The 18,467-nt window shown below is 36.5% G+C and overlaps 1 pseudogene; it reads left to right on the forward strand.

The window, feature by feature from the left end:
* Positions 1-17,888: 17,888 nt before the first annotated feature.
* LOC145265914 (5S ribosomal RNA) lies at positions 17,889-18,005 on the forward strand (annotated as a pseudogene).
* Positions 18,006-18,467: the final 462 nt, after the last annotated feature.

An 18,467-nucleotide genomic window follows, 5' to 3' on the forward strand; every position in this document is an offset into this window, starting at 1 on the left:
ATGCTCTGCTATCAAAACTTGCTCTTCTGACATCCAAATCAATGATGAATCCTGACTCGGTAAAATCAGACTTTTTATATTCAACCGGAAGCATCTAATTTGCATTTCAATAGACAATATTGCTAATATATAAAGAGAAAGGCGGTCATATTTTTTCTTCACGTGTACACTGCACTTCAAAGGTATGTCCTAATTTTTAATCATAAGACATGGACCCAATTCGAACACAAACACACGCTCGTGCGTGTGTATGCGTGTGTGTGTGTGTGTGTGTGTGTGCGTGTGTGTGTGTGTTCGATTAAGTAGCCAGAATTTGTGGACACCCTATTGTTATCTCACGCGGAAGTACAACTGAACAACAAACGTAAATCGAATACTCATTCTACACGACTCAACTCGTTTTCTGCAAACATGGATTGCAATATAATCTCTGAGCGTGTTCGTCGAATCCGGGACCCTAGATGCAATCCAGGTCTATGGCGTACACACAGGTAGAAAATGTGCACTACCCTAAGTCTCGGTGGCTACACTCTTAACTGTCTAGTGGTCGACCCCTTAAAATGTAACCAGGCGCTTACTGGTTATTGGAAACTGGCGCTCCGATACTCTGGGTATGGAAAACGTGCACGACCCTAAGTCTGTGTGGCAACACGTTTATTTTCGGCTGGCCGTTCACCGTCAAATGCTATGGTCGAGTTCATCCTTGCTAAGTGTGCCGGTGAATGGCTGGTCTATCTCCTCCTATCGGTGCAGTCCAGGCTGGTTGTGGCGTCGCTGTTGTAATGAACCGTGTTTCAAATCAACAATCCAAAAATAACTCTGAGATCATTTCTTATGAACAAAAATAATTTTTGCCTAAAATCATTTTAGACACAGTTTGTGCAAAAAAAAAAAAAAGGTATCAGTTAAATTGTACACTTTTCTCGGATTTAAGAAGAACAAAATATTTCTGGATGCAAAATCTTTCAACTGACATCAAACTCTTCAATTAATTTTCTTGGTCGGAGGAGGAAAGTCACTCTTTTCAATTTACTATTTCGAGGGTCGTTTTAAACAACCTATACTTCATTTGATTCGCCTTTTATTCCTCTATAATTTTACCTGTTCATATTTGATTTTTAATTAAAGTACCCTAGTGTTCACGTCAATTTAAAAAATTAATTACATTCAATTTAGCTTAAATTGCAGTTTTCGAGAAAATGATAAGTGCGGACTTTCGTTTTGGTGCGACTACATATATATATATATATATATATATATATATATATATATATATATATATAGTAAGTTTCCCTACGTTACCTTATCAACGAGTTTGCTTTCTTATTCACTCTTGTTGATTTCCCCAGGGTAAAACTCGGTGTGACTGTTAAAAGAATCAAGGAAATGGATCAGCAGATAAGCGTGTCTTTCTTTAAAAAAGTAAAAAGTTACCAACACACACGCACACACACACACACACACATACACAAACACGCATACGTATATATATTTGCATTCACATGTATATTTATATATAGACGTATGTATGTATATATATATATGTGTGTGTGTGTGTGTGTTGCGCGCGCGTGTGTGTGTATGTGCGTACATGCGCGTACGTGTGTTTTTATATAACCATATAGTTATATACGTTTACGTATACAATCTTTCTATGTGTATATAAAGGAAAGGGCGGGACAGAAAAATGTTAAAACATAAGATCTCCAAGAACGAAGTCCTGTCTATTTTTGTGAAAGATGTAATACAATGGTGAATATATATATATATATATATATATATGTGTGTGTGTGTGTGTGTGTGTGTGTGTGTGTGTGTAGAAATATATTTTCACATTATATATATATATCAATCCTTATTTAAGAAGGTCAACGTAATTACAAAAAAAAAATAGAGAGAATAAATGACAAAAATTATATTCCAGAATTCATGATGTTGACCATCTTATAATTTATTATTTTAATTCAGTTGACTTATCTGTGTCGTAGCGCAAAATCGATCACTTAATAATTATATCAAACAGTGAATCTATTATGCCCTTAAATCATCAGAAGAAATAGAAGCAATCAATCCATATTGCGTAAAAATAAAAAGTTATTTACAGCCTCCTTTCCAATTTTTTAATCATGTCAAATCACATTTCAATTCCTTTTGACAGATTAAATGTTGCTATTTTTTCTGATGAGTTAAGACGAGCACTTGCCTTGAAAATAACGAGAGAAAAGACAGAGAGTTTCGTAGAATTTCTTCTGTGGGAAAGAGATCGTAGGGAGGAGAAGGGATATCACTCACCAGAATTCGACTTCCGTATTATAAATACCATATAAATATTATATAAATATTATATATATATATATATATATATATATATATATATATATATATATACGAGATACTTATATATATTATATATATTATAGATATATACATCATATTATATATATTATATATATATACGAGATACTTATATATATTATATATATTATAGATATATATATATTATATTATATATATTATATATATATATACGAGATACTTATATATATTAAATATATTATATATATATATTATATTATATATATTATATATATATATATATATATTATATATATATATATATATATATATTATTTGAGGTTGCTTTTTTTCAAAGGTTGGGTAACCAGTAAAATATAACGAGGTTAATACAAGAGTGTTCAATATGGAAGTAGAGCAAGTTACATTTTAATAACGCATTTATAAATATACCAATTAATAAACCAACATAAAATGAACAAATGAAATGATTATTAATATTAGGGGTGGTCTAGAAAAACAGATTTTGGTAAAGTGATACAAAACAAAACTACCATTATTAAAAAAAGTATGCCCTCCCTCTTTCCCCTTCCCCTTCCTTCTCTCTTCCCTTTTCCTTATCCTCAATCTCCCCGTCTTACCTCTGCCTTCTTTTCCTTTCTTTTTTTACGCCTCTTACTCCCCCCTTCACCGTTCCCTAGGGACCCAAGAAATGGTCAATGGATCCGGGTAAAGCCTAACATTTTCGCTGGAAGAAATAGGCATACTAAGATAAAACATAATAAAAAGAATAAAAAATACACTTGCTCTTATAAGTCTTAGACTGGCAGCGGGCAATAGACAGGCGAATCACATACTTGTTTCAGATAACATCTACATAGGCTTTGGCCTTAAAACCTAACTCCTCAACCTCTCACCCTACCAACCCCATTCCCTAACACCAACATAAAAATGAATGAATAAATACATGGGCAAATAAGTAAAGAAACAAATAGAAATAAATAAACAAATCCGCACCCAATTAACTCTGTTCTCCGCACAGCTGAACTTCACTCCCTGGCCCTTTTTACAAAAAATTTTCTTTTACTGAAAGTTGATTTTTCGTTTTTTTATTAAAAATATAAGCGTTGTTTCCTGAAGAGGTCTCTAGTTACTAAATACTAGAAGACCGAAACATGCTCATGACTGTGTAGCAACAAATCACTCCTTATGGAAAGACGGATTGTAAATATTATATATGTTACACATATTATGTATATATGTATATATATATAATACATATAATATATATATATATGTATTATATATATTTACACAGTATTTTATGTGTATATAGTGAGGAGGCAGTACAGAAGAAAAAAACGCAAAAAGATATAAGATCTCCAAGAATGAAATGCCTTTTCTTTAGGCAGTCGAAAAACTAAAAGACTGCTGATGCTGACGATGATGCTGACGTTAGGGTACATTTTTCATGCGAGGCAAGAAAGGAGGGGGGGCAGCAGTTTGCAGGCAGTTCAAGGATGGCGTTGGAATTGGACACGGTTGGAAATGGTAAAAGCGAGGTCGATATTTGTTTACGCCGGAGACTAAGAGGAACGTAATCTTTGCGATGAACGTGATGCTGTTTGTTTTTGATAAGAAATTGATGCTGTTGGTGATGAATGTGAGGGTGATATTGATGATGAAGATGTTGGTGAAAATGCTGCTGACGGAAAGTTCGCAAGGATGATGATAAGAATGAAGAAGAAAAAAATGTCATGATGATGAGGAGGAGGACGACGAGGGCGAGGTAGAGGGAAAAGATAGAATTGTGTTCATGTTGATGATGATTGCTGGTTGTTGAACGTTATCCATCCATTTTGTAAGATGATGGTTGTTGGCATTCGTTTTCCTGATATCTTTCTAGTTAGAACGCTTTCTAGAAAGACGTCACGGGAGAGGTCATGTGACGGTTTCCCACATACCTAAATGAAATTGTTTTTTGAAACCAACTGGATTCGAACTTGACACAACCAGGTTATCAGCCCGTGTCGTTAACCTTTTTTTTACAAAGGATTCACCACTTATCAAGGCCGGAGGCCACTCGAGGATAAGGGTTAATGGTATACATTAGTCAATGGGATCATACCGTAGAAATCATAAGTAGTGGAAATTTTATAAATTGGATTACTTAAGGGGACGGTTAATTAAGAACTTGTTTATATTAAACTTGAAGACAATCAAATTGTAGTCAGCTGGAGAGCAGGCAAACAGTAGAGAGTTCCACAGGTGTGCAGAAAAGAAGCTTTGTTCATGGAATCTACATTTAGGTTTAGGCACAGATGAAGAGTATGGGAAATTATTAATAGTGGTTTTGCTATTGCTATGGTTGTTGAGCATCGTTCATTCATTTCGAATGGATCAGATTATTATTCTTGGCAACTATTTCCCCGGTATCTTTCTAGTTAGTATTCTTTCTAGAATGACATCGGTTACTTTCGGGAGGGACCACGCGAAGGTTGCCGACATCTCTAAGTGAAGCCGTTCCTCTTCAACGAACTAGATTCGAATTTGGCACAGCTAGGAGTTTTGTTGTTTTTTGGGTTTTTTTACATAGACATCACCACTTATCAAGGCCAAAAGGCCATTCGAAGATAAGGGTTAAAGCGTGTACGGTAGACAATTGGACAATATAGTAATCGTTAGTAATAGAAATTCAGTAAAGTTGTTAACTTATATGGAACGGCTCATCAAAAACTTGTTTACGTTAGACTTGAACCATAGTGTAATCAGTTCGCATCGTTAATGACTTCATCACCTTCCCCATGATGTTGATAATGATAATAGCAGGAATAATTGTGCATAAAGCCAGACCCTAACTTTCAAATACGCTGAAGGCTGGCATCCGCGGCTCTCAATTGAGATATAGATGCACAAAATGGATACAATTTTCGAATATATTTTATGTTTATTTTTTTCGCTCCTTTATAATAAAAATATATAAAAATCCATAAACATTTTTTGTCAATATTTTTTGTCGATATTTTATCTTTTAATCGCATATCTTTTCAAATAACTATGTTTATTTAATATTTTATATATTTTGGCAAACTATTTAAACATTTTTAAAATATATTTATTTACAGAAACATTTTAAAAAATTTATGAATGTGTCACAATTTTCTACGGTTTTACCAATTTCACGAAAATAGATTTGCCGGTAAATGTCGTAATAAATTACGCAGGTTAAAATATAGTATATGTAAAAAAAAGTATATTTAAATATAGTATATTTAAATAAAGTATATCTTTTTTAAAAAAAAGTATATTTAAATAAACTATATTTTAAAAAAAAGTATATTTAAAAAAAAGTATATTTAAAAAAAAGTATATTCAAATAAAGTATATTTAAAAACAGTACATTTACAAAAAGACGTGATTATTTTTTTTTTAAAAACTAAATATATTTGAAAAAAATATATTAACAAAGAATATCAATTAAAAATAGGTAGAAATTTACAAAATTCCTTTAATTACCTACAGATATTTAGAAAAACCGCTGTTTTCTGTGTAAAACAAGCTAAAAATGGCTAAAAGTAAGCAGTTTTGAGGAATACCAGAAGTATCGTATCTGTTTTGTGCTTCCATACCTCAATCGACAGCCGCAGGTGACAGCTTCCGGCGGCTTTCTTTGAAAGTTAGGGTCTGGTTTTATGCACAATTACCGAAGGAGGTTGACGAGGAAGAAGAATTGCTGTGGTCATGATGATGATGATGATGATGATGATGATGATGATGATGATGATGATGATGATGATTGGGAAGATTTTCTTAGTTTTAATGAGGAAGAGGATATTCTTGTGGGAAATGTGTTTCATAATACCCTTTGGGGCGAGGGCTGTAGCTGTCTGTCTCTCTGTTGCATGAGACAGATTTCTAGCTTTTATGAGGCTGCATTATGAATAATGAGAAAAATACATAATGAGAATATCGAAATAACAAGAGCAAGAGACACCGACAAAACGACCAAAAAAACAGAGAGAGGCAAGCGATGAGACAAGAAAAAAATGGGAAGAAAAACAGCTGGACGGGCGCCGCATAAAGATGAAAGATGAGACTAACGAAACACTTGAACATGACTTTAAAAAAAAAAAAACCTAAACAAAGAAACTGAATCCCTAATAACATCCGTTCAAGATTACACGATTAGAACCAACCACATCAAAGCAGATTTTGTGAACAAAGAGACGAAACAATAAACTACATAATGAGCGAACTTCAACGACAGTTATCTTCAAATATATTTTATTTAACTTGTATATACAGCATAATCACGTTAACACACCGGTTTCTGCTGGATCACCGAAGTTAAGTACCGTTGAACCCGGTCAGTACTAAATGGATGACAATTTGGGGCTCCCAGGTGCTGTATGTGCTCTCTGCTTATCTCGGCATTGTTTCCAGTCGTTCTGGACTTTTCCTTGTCACTGGACTCAAACAGTGCCGATTCAGGAGAGGTGTGGTTGGACATTGTCCAACCCTTGCCTCACATGCGCAACTGCTCTTACAGGGGGTATCCTTTGTCTTTCGAGACTGAACGGAGGCGTCGCGATATTTAACTTAATTATCACTATCGTTTTTTTCTCGGCGACAAGTTTCTACTGCATATGTGTAACAGTGCGCGGAGTATATAAATGCATCCAAAATGTGAATTGACGTCACTGTAAGGAAAAGAACTATAACATGGAAAGAGACAAGATTAGAGTATATTATAGTGTGAGAGAGACATAGCCATAACGAGAAGATACGCATGTGGGTAGAATGAGTAAATAGATACCGTTGTTACAATGGAAAAAAGGCGAGTTGAAGTTCTTTCCTATTCTTTGTCTAATTTGTGACTGAGGCTACAACGTTACGTAACATTCCATATTTTCAAAGGAAGCACTGACTGTTCATCTATCTATTGTTCTTCATTAACATTTAATCTTAAAATGGGATTTAACTTTGAACCCTTTCTGACTAATATAACGCATGGCCTCCCTTTAGTCTTGTGAAGCCAAGGTTGCGAAATATCAATCATCTTCTCTCCTAATTTGGCATCACTTCATTCCAGGACGGTTGGAAACAATGCCGCGATAAAGGGAGAGCACGTGCGACATATAATTAAACAAACCTAATCTTAACCTTAAACGTTACCCTAATTTTCGAATGGAGCGTAACTGGTGACTGTACGGACAAATCCTCTCAATGTCACCCAAGTAACCTCATGTGTTGACGCAAAAGATCAACGCATCCCTTCAAAATAAATAATTGATAACGTAGGGTTGGCTAACATAAGGGTGTCGTATCTGTGTTAAGCGGGTGCATCGTCGTGGTGAAGAAAATACCTAAACAAAAGCACGCGGATGAATGTTACAAACTGGAGACCTTACGTCAATGTCGGTTAGGTTTGCTAGTGTGAATTTCTACAAAGGTCACACTGAGTGCATGTTAACTCAGATCTGTAAAGAACAAGGTTGAGTGAAAGATGAGTGATGGAAATTGACGTAGGGGACAGAGGTCAATTGTTGTAGACGAAACAGAGAGACTATGAAGAATGACGTCACATCAGGAGCAGACATAAAACTAAAATGTTCAGATCCGTCTCTCCGGGGAAGTCATGCAAACGAGCCACCACCAATCATGTAAAAGCTGCTAATGTCACTCGTTTCAGTTAAGTTCGCACATTAAAGTTAAGACGTAAACAATTAAACAGTAAACGTTGGTTTGTTTATCATAAAACCTTGAAAAACCTCAGCGAATGTCTCCTTATGTGTGTTTCTTTCGAAAATAAAGTGGAACGCGCGCATGCATGTACGAGGTGCCTTCAATAAGTTTCCAAACTTTTTTCGTGGGATCACTCTGATTGATAGTAAATACATGAAACTTTAATTCCTCGTCAAAGTAATCTCCTCATGCTTCAGTGCATTTGTTGTACCGTTCCAACAACTTCTAGAAGTACCCATGATAGTCCGCTTGTTTGAACGTGTGAATAACTCAACTTACATCCACTTTCATCTCCTCAGTTGTTTCATAACGACAGCCTCTAAGGTTTTCCTTGAGCTTAGGGAATAACCAAAAGTCACAAGGTCCGGACTATATAGAAGGCGATGATACTCATTTTGGTCAAAGAATCTGTGACAAGCAGAGAAACGAAACCACTAGATTTCAAATTGCCCACTAGATTTCGAAGACGGTTTAGTACCCTGTCAATGCAAGAAATGCATCTAGGTCATGAGTGTCCTGGTTATTAGTGCCCCGGGCATAAGTGTCTTAATTCTTTGTTGTATCTTTTCATTTGTGTACCGGTAATGTCTGTAACCATTTGCGAATGCGAAAAAAACTGTGAGGCCTTAAACCAAAAATTTAAAAAATGGTTCTCAATATAACACCGAAAGTAAATTAAGACATTTTACAATGCATTTAATTAAATATCTGTTGTTATTTAGTAATGTGATTTTATATGCAACTCTAGCAGGTACTTATTTTCATTTTGATGTTGATATAACCTATATGCAATACAATTTGCTATTTAATAATTATTGTACTATATATATATATATAAGAAGCATCAATGAAAAACGTAAATAAAAATTTACATGTAAAATTATTTTTTGCCATAATACCTATAACCATAAGATGATTGATAATTTCTTATACAGCAGAGTTTCAAAGAATGCAAAATAATGCAAAGAATGGTAATTCCAGATAAAATGAATGTATATATATATATATATATAATGATGATGATGATGATTGCAGCGTCTTGTCAAACGAGTGCCACTCCCTCAGACCCTTAAAATCCATGAGCCCAAAAATGTCTTCCATCGCCACAGGACCATTTTAATAGAAAAATGCCTGAGGGAGTATCTATACACAGATGATGTTACAGAGTTTTAGCTTTGTACGATAGCTAAGTCTCTCTCTCGGCTCAAAATGTTGAAATCCAGCAACAAGCAAGAGCAAGATAGCCAGCAACAAGTTAAACTGCATACCAGCTTAATGCGGGCACTGGTCTCCCGCTTTATGTTTTTGTTCTAATCAGAGATTTGCTTCTCCTAGAAAGGTTGCCTTCAGCACGGCTTACGGGAGCCCTCTCCACCCCAACACACACATACACACACACACAAACACCCACGGTGCTAGTTGACCGTTGACCCCGAAAAAGGGTTCATTCATCCTTTGGAAGGTCTTGTTCTTAATCCTTAGGGAGACTAGCCACCCTCCTCACCAAAGAAGTCTGGTGGGGGAACCAGTTTAGTCGCCGGTGACCCGACTATGAGGCAGGTAGTACTGGGTTACATGGTACCAGTAGCATATGACATGACCTGACTAATACTATATATATATATATATATATATATATATATATATATATACACGTTTGATTGAACACGACAGAGTTATTCCTTTTTCCAAACTTGTTGGATATCTTTTCTATTTGCTGAGCGTTTTTTTTTTTAATTTCGGCAGGCATATTATATAGAATGGCGCCCAAAAGTTGTTTGTCGGCCATATCTTTCTCAAGCGCTTTCTATCAGGCATCTGATTGTCGTCAGGAGAAATTGTTGTTGTTTTCTTTTCCTTCTCTTTTGAGGCTTGGTGTATTTATCATTTTTTTTTTTTTACTTGACTATAAATGTGGGTGCAAAACACTAAAATTCGATTTCTTAACAACTACACAGGACGACTAAAATTACTAGAACCCATACTTATAAAAAGCTACAGCCCTTCTTAAACCGGATCTCATTTAACACCGGGACAAATATACTAACAGTATTTAATTACTAACATGAAACTAAATTAATAAACTATAAAATAGGAAAATCGAAACTGAAAATAAAATAAAATAAAAATCATTCGCCCCCAACCCTAAAAAAAATTATAAATGCACCAAGCCTTAAATGAAAAGAAAAGGAAAAGAAAATAATAACAATTGCTCCTGACGACTATCGGATGCCCGATAGAAAGCGCGCGACACTATTTTTCGAACAAGACAAAAACATCCTATTTTATTAAGAGCTATGTTTATTTATATATTGCTGTATGCACATTTTCTTCTTGTACACTAAGCTGTCATCATTAGAATCAAGTATCTGTTCTATTTGACTGGCAAAACAAGTAAGTGTAATGGGGTAAAATGCATTCAAAAGAAGTTTGTTTGGCACGGAAGAAGCGGGAAGATGGTCTCAGCATCAGAAGGATCGCCATGGATTTGAAGCTGTCAAAATCAACGGTCGAATACATACTGAAGACAAACTCCAAACGGAAAAAGAAGAGAGGACAGAAAAGATCAATTGGCAAGAGGACTGAAAGGAGAATGAAGAGGACTGTGACACGGCTTTTGACATCTGGAGAAAAAGTTACAGCAAAAAAAAAGTGAAGGAGAAATGTGAATTGGATGTAAACGTCCGAACAGTACAAAAAACGCTGCATAGGATTGGTTTGAAGTATGCAAACGCTAAGAAAAAATTGCACTAACAAAGACACACAAAGCAGCAAGATTGAAGTGTGCTAAAAGGTAGTTAAAAAGTATGTTTATTTTAAAAAGGTTATATTTACTGATGAGAAGCGTTTCAAGTTTGATGGGCCCGATGGATGGTGTACTTGGTCGAGAAGGGTTAAGCTTGTACTGAACAAACGACAGATGTTAGGAGGAGGAGGAGTTATAGTTTGGGGTATGATCTTTTCTAATGGACATATATGGTTTGAGTGGCTAAAAAGACGAGAGAAAAACGAAATATACTAATAGTTGCTGGACGAGAAAGCGATACCAAAGATAAGAAGAGAGATGAGGAATGATTTTGTTCTACAGCAAGACAATTGCAGCATCAATGTGTCAAAACTTATGAAAGAATGGATGGCTAAAGTGAATATGACTACTTTGGAATGGCTTGTAAAAAGCCCAGATCTAAATTTAATGAAAAATGTTTGGGAAATGCGTGTGCAACTTGTCTATGATGGACCTGAAATAACGAAAGAGGCTCAACGATGGGAGCGAATACTAGATGCCAAAAAACAACTAATAGAAACACGTAGAGATGTTATTGTGCATATGTTTGATCATTATGAAGAGAGATTGATAAAAGTTATTGAGAAGAAACGTGATAGTACAGACTATGTACAGTTCTCCAACGATGTCCTAAAAATAATGTCGCGTGTGTTTTGTAATAAAGGATGAAAATTAAATATTTTTCCTTACCTCATCGATTTTCTTCCATTTACGGGTATTGTCTTCATATGTTTATGCTATTCTATTGAAGGAATTTCGCCACTCTATGGTACTCGGGAAGTTGAATACTAAAGTGTCCGAAAAATATTGTCGAACCCGTATACTAGAAACAGAAGACTTTCTATTACTTAACATCTGTATCGATAATTTAAGACCTTATACTTCACCAACATCTGAAGGAAGACGGGCCACGCCTTATTATCGCAATGGTACGTAATGAAATAAATGAAAGAAAAGGAAGAGGGAGGAAATTAAAAAAGAAAGAAAGAAAGAAAGAAAGAAGAAAAGAAAAAACGGAAGAAAGGAAGAGATACGGGAAGGAAGAAAAGAAGACAAGAAAGAGTGAAGGAAGGAAGAAAACAAGCTCAGAAGGGATAGAAAAAAGAAGGAAAAGGAAAGAAAGCAGTAAAGAATGAAGGTAGGAAGAAAAATGAGAAAAGAAAGCAAATAAGGGGAAGAAAGGAAGAAGTATGAAAAGAAGAAAATGGTGAAGAAAGGGAAAAACCAAAAAGAAAAAGAAAATAAAGAGATGAAAGGGCTAAGGAAGAAAGGCAAGAAAGAAAGTAGGCGACGGAATCAGACAAGAAAGAAGGAAAGGGGGAAGAAAGAAGACAGCAAAGAACCATCAGATAATGAAGGAAGGAAGGCAATAAAATAGGAAAGAGAAGAAAAAAGAAAAAGAACAAAAGAGCGATAAAAAGGAAGGGAGACAGGAAAGAAGGAAGGGAGGCAAGACGAAACGGAAAGGAAGGACTATTATTATAAAAAGGAACAAACAGATAGAAAAACGTCATCAAGGCAGAAAAGAAGAGAAAGAAATGTGAACGGAAGAACCCGAACAAAACTGCTTGTATTGATGTTGTAAGTGCAATTCGAATAAATAAAATTGCCACCAGGGAATGTCATGAAAAAAAAAAATGCCAGCAAAAAAAAAAAGGTACATAAAAATGGGAGCGTATTGCACAGAAGGGGAACAAGTTGCTCCCCAGGGAGCAATCAGTGGATCGATCGAACAGTCGTAATACCCACGTGGTAAAAATAGATGCACCTGATGTCATGATACGCGAGTATTGCACGCGTTTTAGCGTCTTTCCATTTTGTTTTGTTTTGTTTTTGGGGGGAAGGAGCTTTTTTAAATAATCTTCTAGGAATTGCATTTATATGAGGTTAAGTCGTAACACAGCAGGTCGCTATTTAACAGAAATTAAAGGTTCATAGAAAATGTAAAGTTTCGGGGTTTTGTTTGTTTGTTTGTTTGTTTTGTTTGTTTGTTTTCAACACTAGGAATGGTGTTATATAGTGAGGTCCGTGTTTTGAGCCACAGTTTTTAGAAAACCGGAAATCGCAAAACAATGTGATCTCCAATATTATTTGGATTCTTCGGACTATTGTTCACATGTATCTGAATTTTTGAGATGAGGATTGGTTATTCGTATTATATGGATTCTTCGGTCTACTGACACTTAAGATGAGAACAATAGTTGATGACTCCAAATAATACTGTTCTACTTTAGTATGTCTTTTTCTTTACAGGGTTTCGGTCGATGTAACGTCCGATCTTCTTCAGCTGTGTCTTGTCGAACTAGGGAATCTTACAGTCAAAATTCCGTGCGTATTCTTAAGTATTACAGAAAGATTCCCAATTTCAACAGACTTGACAGAACACCTTACAATTCAAGACCTGAAAAAAATACATCTATTTGCAGGGTTTCGATTCGTTGGCTGTCGTGGCTCTTGTGAGCTACGACGTTGTTTGGCTCTGAAAATAATTATATAATCTTTCACATTCTGGAAAAGTCTATTTCTACTTGCTCGCTAGGCTAGCATTGCAGGATGACATCGTCCTTGCAAGTTTAAAATTCCTACTTGTGAGATATCGGCTTGGGGTTATTAGCAGGGTGGATGACCGCGTCCCTTGTCGAGACGAAATAGACCCAATTCAGTCGGATTTCGCTACGGTTTACTTGATCTGTGTTATTTAATAGAATTTCTTGTGTGCGGAACGTTTGCTCAGTTGGTATTGATGATGTTTGGAATAGAGAACCGCCTCTGTGCAGGATCCTGTTTGTTAGTCACCAAAACTGGTACGAACCAGTTGCTGCTCAGCCACATTTAACAAGACGTACATACAAATCTCTCGCATTCTTTATTTCTCTTTTACAGTGGTTGCTGGTAGTCCTAAAAGTAGCTTTAGTTTCATAACACCTTTTTCGTTGAAAGCAATAGAAATAATGGTTTTAGTGCTGTGCGCAATGGCGGCAGTACATTCTGGAGTGAAACACGATTAGCTGTTAGGCTTTTGCTGGAATTTCTCGAGGGGTATTCTGCTATAAATATTTGGGAATTATCCAAGTCAGTGATGGAGAGATACACCTGAGGACATTACATTTTTTTTATCTTAATTGAGACAACTGGGTGATCTGAAGATTTCAATTGAGATGAAACGGGAGATGAGCACAGTTCTAAGTAAGCTACAAGACTTGCATACTATCTGTCAGTGTTGGGCATTTACGGAGATAAATATTATCTTTATATCAGGACATACTATCCTGATATTAGAACATGTCGAGATAATACACGATATAACAATTGACAAGCAAGTCTAATGAAAAGAAAAAAATTAATAAATTATAATCTAAATATTAATTTATTTGTCCGACGTCTGGTGTCGCAAAAAAAACATAATTATCGCAAACATTAATTAATGAACAAATAAACACATATCTAAGGAAATGGCAGAAACACTAGAGGATGACTTCCAATCTGTAGTAGAATGGGGACAAAAATGGATGGTTCCATTCAATGCTGCCAAGACTAAGCTTGTTTCTTTCAATAACTACAAAAAACCTTATCTACCACCAATAGTAATGGCCAAAAACACATTACCCGAAAGTACTTCCTTTAAACTCCTCGGCCTAACGTTTACATGGAACATAAACTGGAATAAATACATTGAGAGCATTGCCAAGGCTGCTACGAAGAAGGTGGGCTCTCTCTACCGTGCTAGAAAACTACTTACGCCTGAAAGTATCCTGTCCCTCTATAAGGCCACCATACGTCCATGTATGGAGTATTGTTGTCACATTTGGGCTGGTACCTCTGCTACTAGTCTCTCACTTCTTGACATGGTTCAAATAAAAGTCGCCAACCTGATGAGTCCTGAACTGTCATCTAGGTCCCATCCACGAAATGTTGCATCCCTCTGTCTGTTCTACAAGTATTTTGATGGTAAATGCTTTGACGAACTACAAGCACTTGTACCTCCACGACGTGACCACCTCCGACAAACCAGACAAGCAGCTAAATCCCACCCCTTCACAGTTGAGATCCCTAGGTGTAAGAAAGCCTGCTGCTCCAATAGTTTCTTCCACAGAACTGCTAGACTTTGGAACTCTCTTCCGGGATTCTGCTTTCCCAACTGTACTGACATGCAGAAGTTCGAGTGTAATGTGAACAGACATCTTGCCATTCATCTCCCGTCATAATACCCCTGCAACTTATGTCCCCGATATTAGCCCCCTACTTCAAAGTGGCACTGTGCTTTGTTTGAGGTGAAAATTGAATTTTTAAAAAAATGAGAACGAAATAAGGCCTCTTTATAGTCGCTCTTTGTCAGTTATAAATCATTAAAACTTTTTCCTCTTCAAAAAATTCCCAAACAAAACAAACATAGCTGTCTGATTGCGGTTCCAAATTGGTTATTTTATTTTATAATTTAAAAATGTCACGTTGAGAGGAAACTGTAAGTTTTTTTTATTATTATAGAATTTTTTTAATTTTAAAAATTTGGAAATTGTGAACTGACAACTGTTAAATTAATTTAATAATTATATTTTGTTAATTTATAATTTATATAAAAATATTTCAGAAAAACAAAACGAAACTGTTGTTAAATTTTCATTTAATATTATTTTTACTTTTATTTATTTATTTATTTATTTTACACAGGAATCACCACCTATCAAGGCCCGGAGGTCACTCGAGGATAAGGATTAATGGATATACATTAGTCAATGTGATTATAGCTTTTTTAACATAGGTAGTGGAATTTTTGTAAGTTGGATTACATAGGGGGACGACTCATCAAGAACTTGTTTACATTGGACTTGATGACAATCAAATTGTAGCTAGCTGGGAAGCAAGCCAACGGAAGAGATTTCTACAGGCGTGCAGTTCTAAGAAAGAAGCTCCGCTCATGGAATTTACATTTAGGTTTAGGCACAGATAAAGGGTGTGGGAATTTATTGGTAGTGGTTTTGGTAAGACGAGTGTTTTTCGTGAAAGTTGTGCGAGGGGGGCGGCATAGATTGAAGCTCAGACGAGCACCTGCCATGGAAATAATGATAAAGCAAAGAGAGAGGCTCGCAACGTCTCTTCTGTAAAAGAGAGGTTGCAGGGAAGCGGAAAGGGAATCCTCCACTAAGCTGCGAAGTCTATTTTGAACTCTGTCAAGGCAGGATAAGCTGCTTCTAGAAGCTCCTGCTCAGATGTGACAACAGTACTCTATCATTAACCTAAAAAAAATGTCAACTACCGTAGAATTTCCACGGGTTCTGCTAGTATTTATTAAACCATCGAAATTTTAAACAAGAAATTATAAAGACAAATCTTAAACAGTGACCGCTGAAAAAACTGTGCTGGTCTCTTTCTTAGGTCTAATTCATCTAATTAATCTAGGTTTAATAAATAAGAGTATGAAAGGTAATCAAACTTAGGCAATAAGTGTAATATGTTGTTTGTTCGACCCTCATTCTAATCACGCAGCCAAACCCACACTTTCTTTAGAATTGGGATTGTCTACGTATCCAGCAAAACAGAAATGTTAAAAACAAGTCCCAGCTAAATAAATAATAATAAAAAAAAAACAAAAATGAAAGATTCTTTTTTTGGTTTCACTCGATCCAGTCGAAAAACACAAACGCACAAAAATAAAATAACGAAACCGGAGATAAACGAAACGAAATAAACACGAAAAGAAACATTCCTTTTTTTGTAATTGTCGAGGTGTTAAGGTTCCAAGTGGCGTTAATAAACAAGAAATAAAATAATTAAATTAATTTAATTGAATGTAAACTGCTCGTTATTTTTAAAACGAAATCAAACAAGGAATAATCAAAGTAAATATTATTTACTAGTCATGGGGCTTTGGTTGGTCATGAAATACGCTTAAATATGATATTTTAATTTGTCCAGATTTCGTATATATTATCATGTGTGTGGCATCCGTCAGTCGAAAGGACTATGGATCAGCGCCGTATTAAGATGTTGCCTGTTTGCATCCTTTTGTGTGACTGTAGAGACCAATTCTTGATTTGCATAGTCTGCCACAGCCTTGACATACGAAGGTTGTTATGCAATTTGCCGCTTCGTCCGGCTGTTCCGCCTGTACACTCGCTCTTCTCCTAGCTCTCCTTGCAGCGTTTTCAACATGGACGGTCCTCTCGCTGATGATAATCCCCTGGCGTATCATTTTCCTCCAGGCAGTTCTGTCAGCTGCAGAGGCTTCCCATGTATTCCTGTCCACCGAGAGAGCCTTCATGTCACGCTTGCAGACATCCCTGTAGCGAAGGTGGGGTCGCCCCCTCTTTCTTGAGCCTGAGGCAAGCTCGCCATAGAGAAGGTCTTTAGGGATGCGCCCATCATCCATCCTGCGCACATGGCCCAGCCAGCGAAGACGTCGCTCACGCAGTAGGGAGTAAATGGATAGGATGCCCGCTCTCTGCAGAACATCAGTATTACTCACTCTGTCCTGCCATGTGATACCAAGTATCCTACGTATACACCTCATATGGAAGACCTGGAGTTTCCTCTCTTGTGTTGAGTATGTAGTCCAGGATTCACTCCCATACAGTAGAACACCGAGGATGCACGCTCTGTAGACGGTCATCTTGGTGGAGGTGGTAAGGTGCCGGTTTTCCCAGACTCTTTTAGTTAGTTTAGAGAGGGTTGTAGATGCCTTTCCAATCCTTTTGTTTAGCTCCACGTCCAATGAGAGGGTGTCTGAAGTAGTGGAGCCTAGATATTGAAACTGGCGTACGACCTCTAGTGGTGTGCCTTGGATTGTGATGCTGGGTGGGGAGGCGGTTGCTTGTCCCATGACTTGAGTTTTCTTCTGGCTGATGGTGAGACCGAACAGGCTGCAAGCATTAGCAAACCTGTTCGGTCTCACCATATATTATTATAGAGTCGTGATTTCAAAAGTAAAAAACAGTATTTGAGTGTCATCAGCTAGAATTGAAGCCGAAAGCAAAACTGAAGCATTCAAAGCTGGTGACGTTACCACTGTACCAACGTGACACTCATATGAACTAATTAAAACTTAAAAATAAACTAAGATGAATGCATATACGGCACAATCACGTTGACACACCGGTTCTCGCCAGATCACCGAAGTTAAGCAACGTTGAGCCTGGCAAGTACCAGATGGGTAACCATTTGGGAAGGCTAGGCGCTGTGTGTAGCTTCAGGGAAGGTTGGGCGTGGTGCCAGCACCCTCAGCCCGTAAATTAACTCAGTCGCTACAAAAGCATCTATTAAGTTGTAGATGGTCTATGCCCCCCCCCCAGGGGCTCAAGGGCTATAGAAGATGAATGTACAAAATCTATAACCATCTTTTCAATTTTAACCCATTTTTGACCCCTTAAAACTATTTTGACCGGTTAAAGACCCATAAAAGAACGGTTCATAAAAAAATCCAATCATTTGAGACCCCTAGTGCCACTCTGCGACTTTTAGTTTCGGAAGAGATAGAGTTTGAAAATATGGGGACAGACAGGCAGACATATAGTCTTTATGCAAGTGCGTGAAGTGTACTCGTTTTGGGTTGTTTTGTTTTTTTTTTTAGTTTGTTTTGTTTTTAAGTGAATGACTATATATTATACATCAGGGTTTCCCAAAGTGGGCTCCTCCGAGCTCTGGTGCT

This window comes from Euprymna scolopes, chromosome 40, assembly GCF_053919585.1.
Source record: "Euprymna scolopes isolate OS-2025 chromosome 40, ASM5391958v1, whole genome shotgun sequence".
In the NCBI taxonomy this organism is placed as follows: domain Eukaryota; kingdom Metazoa; phylum Mollusca; class Cephalopoda; order Sepiida; family Sepiolidae; genus Euprymna; species Euprymna scolopes.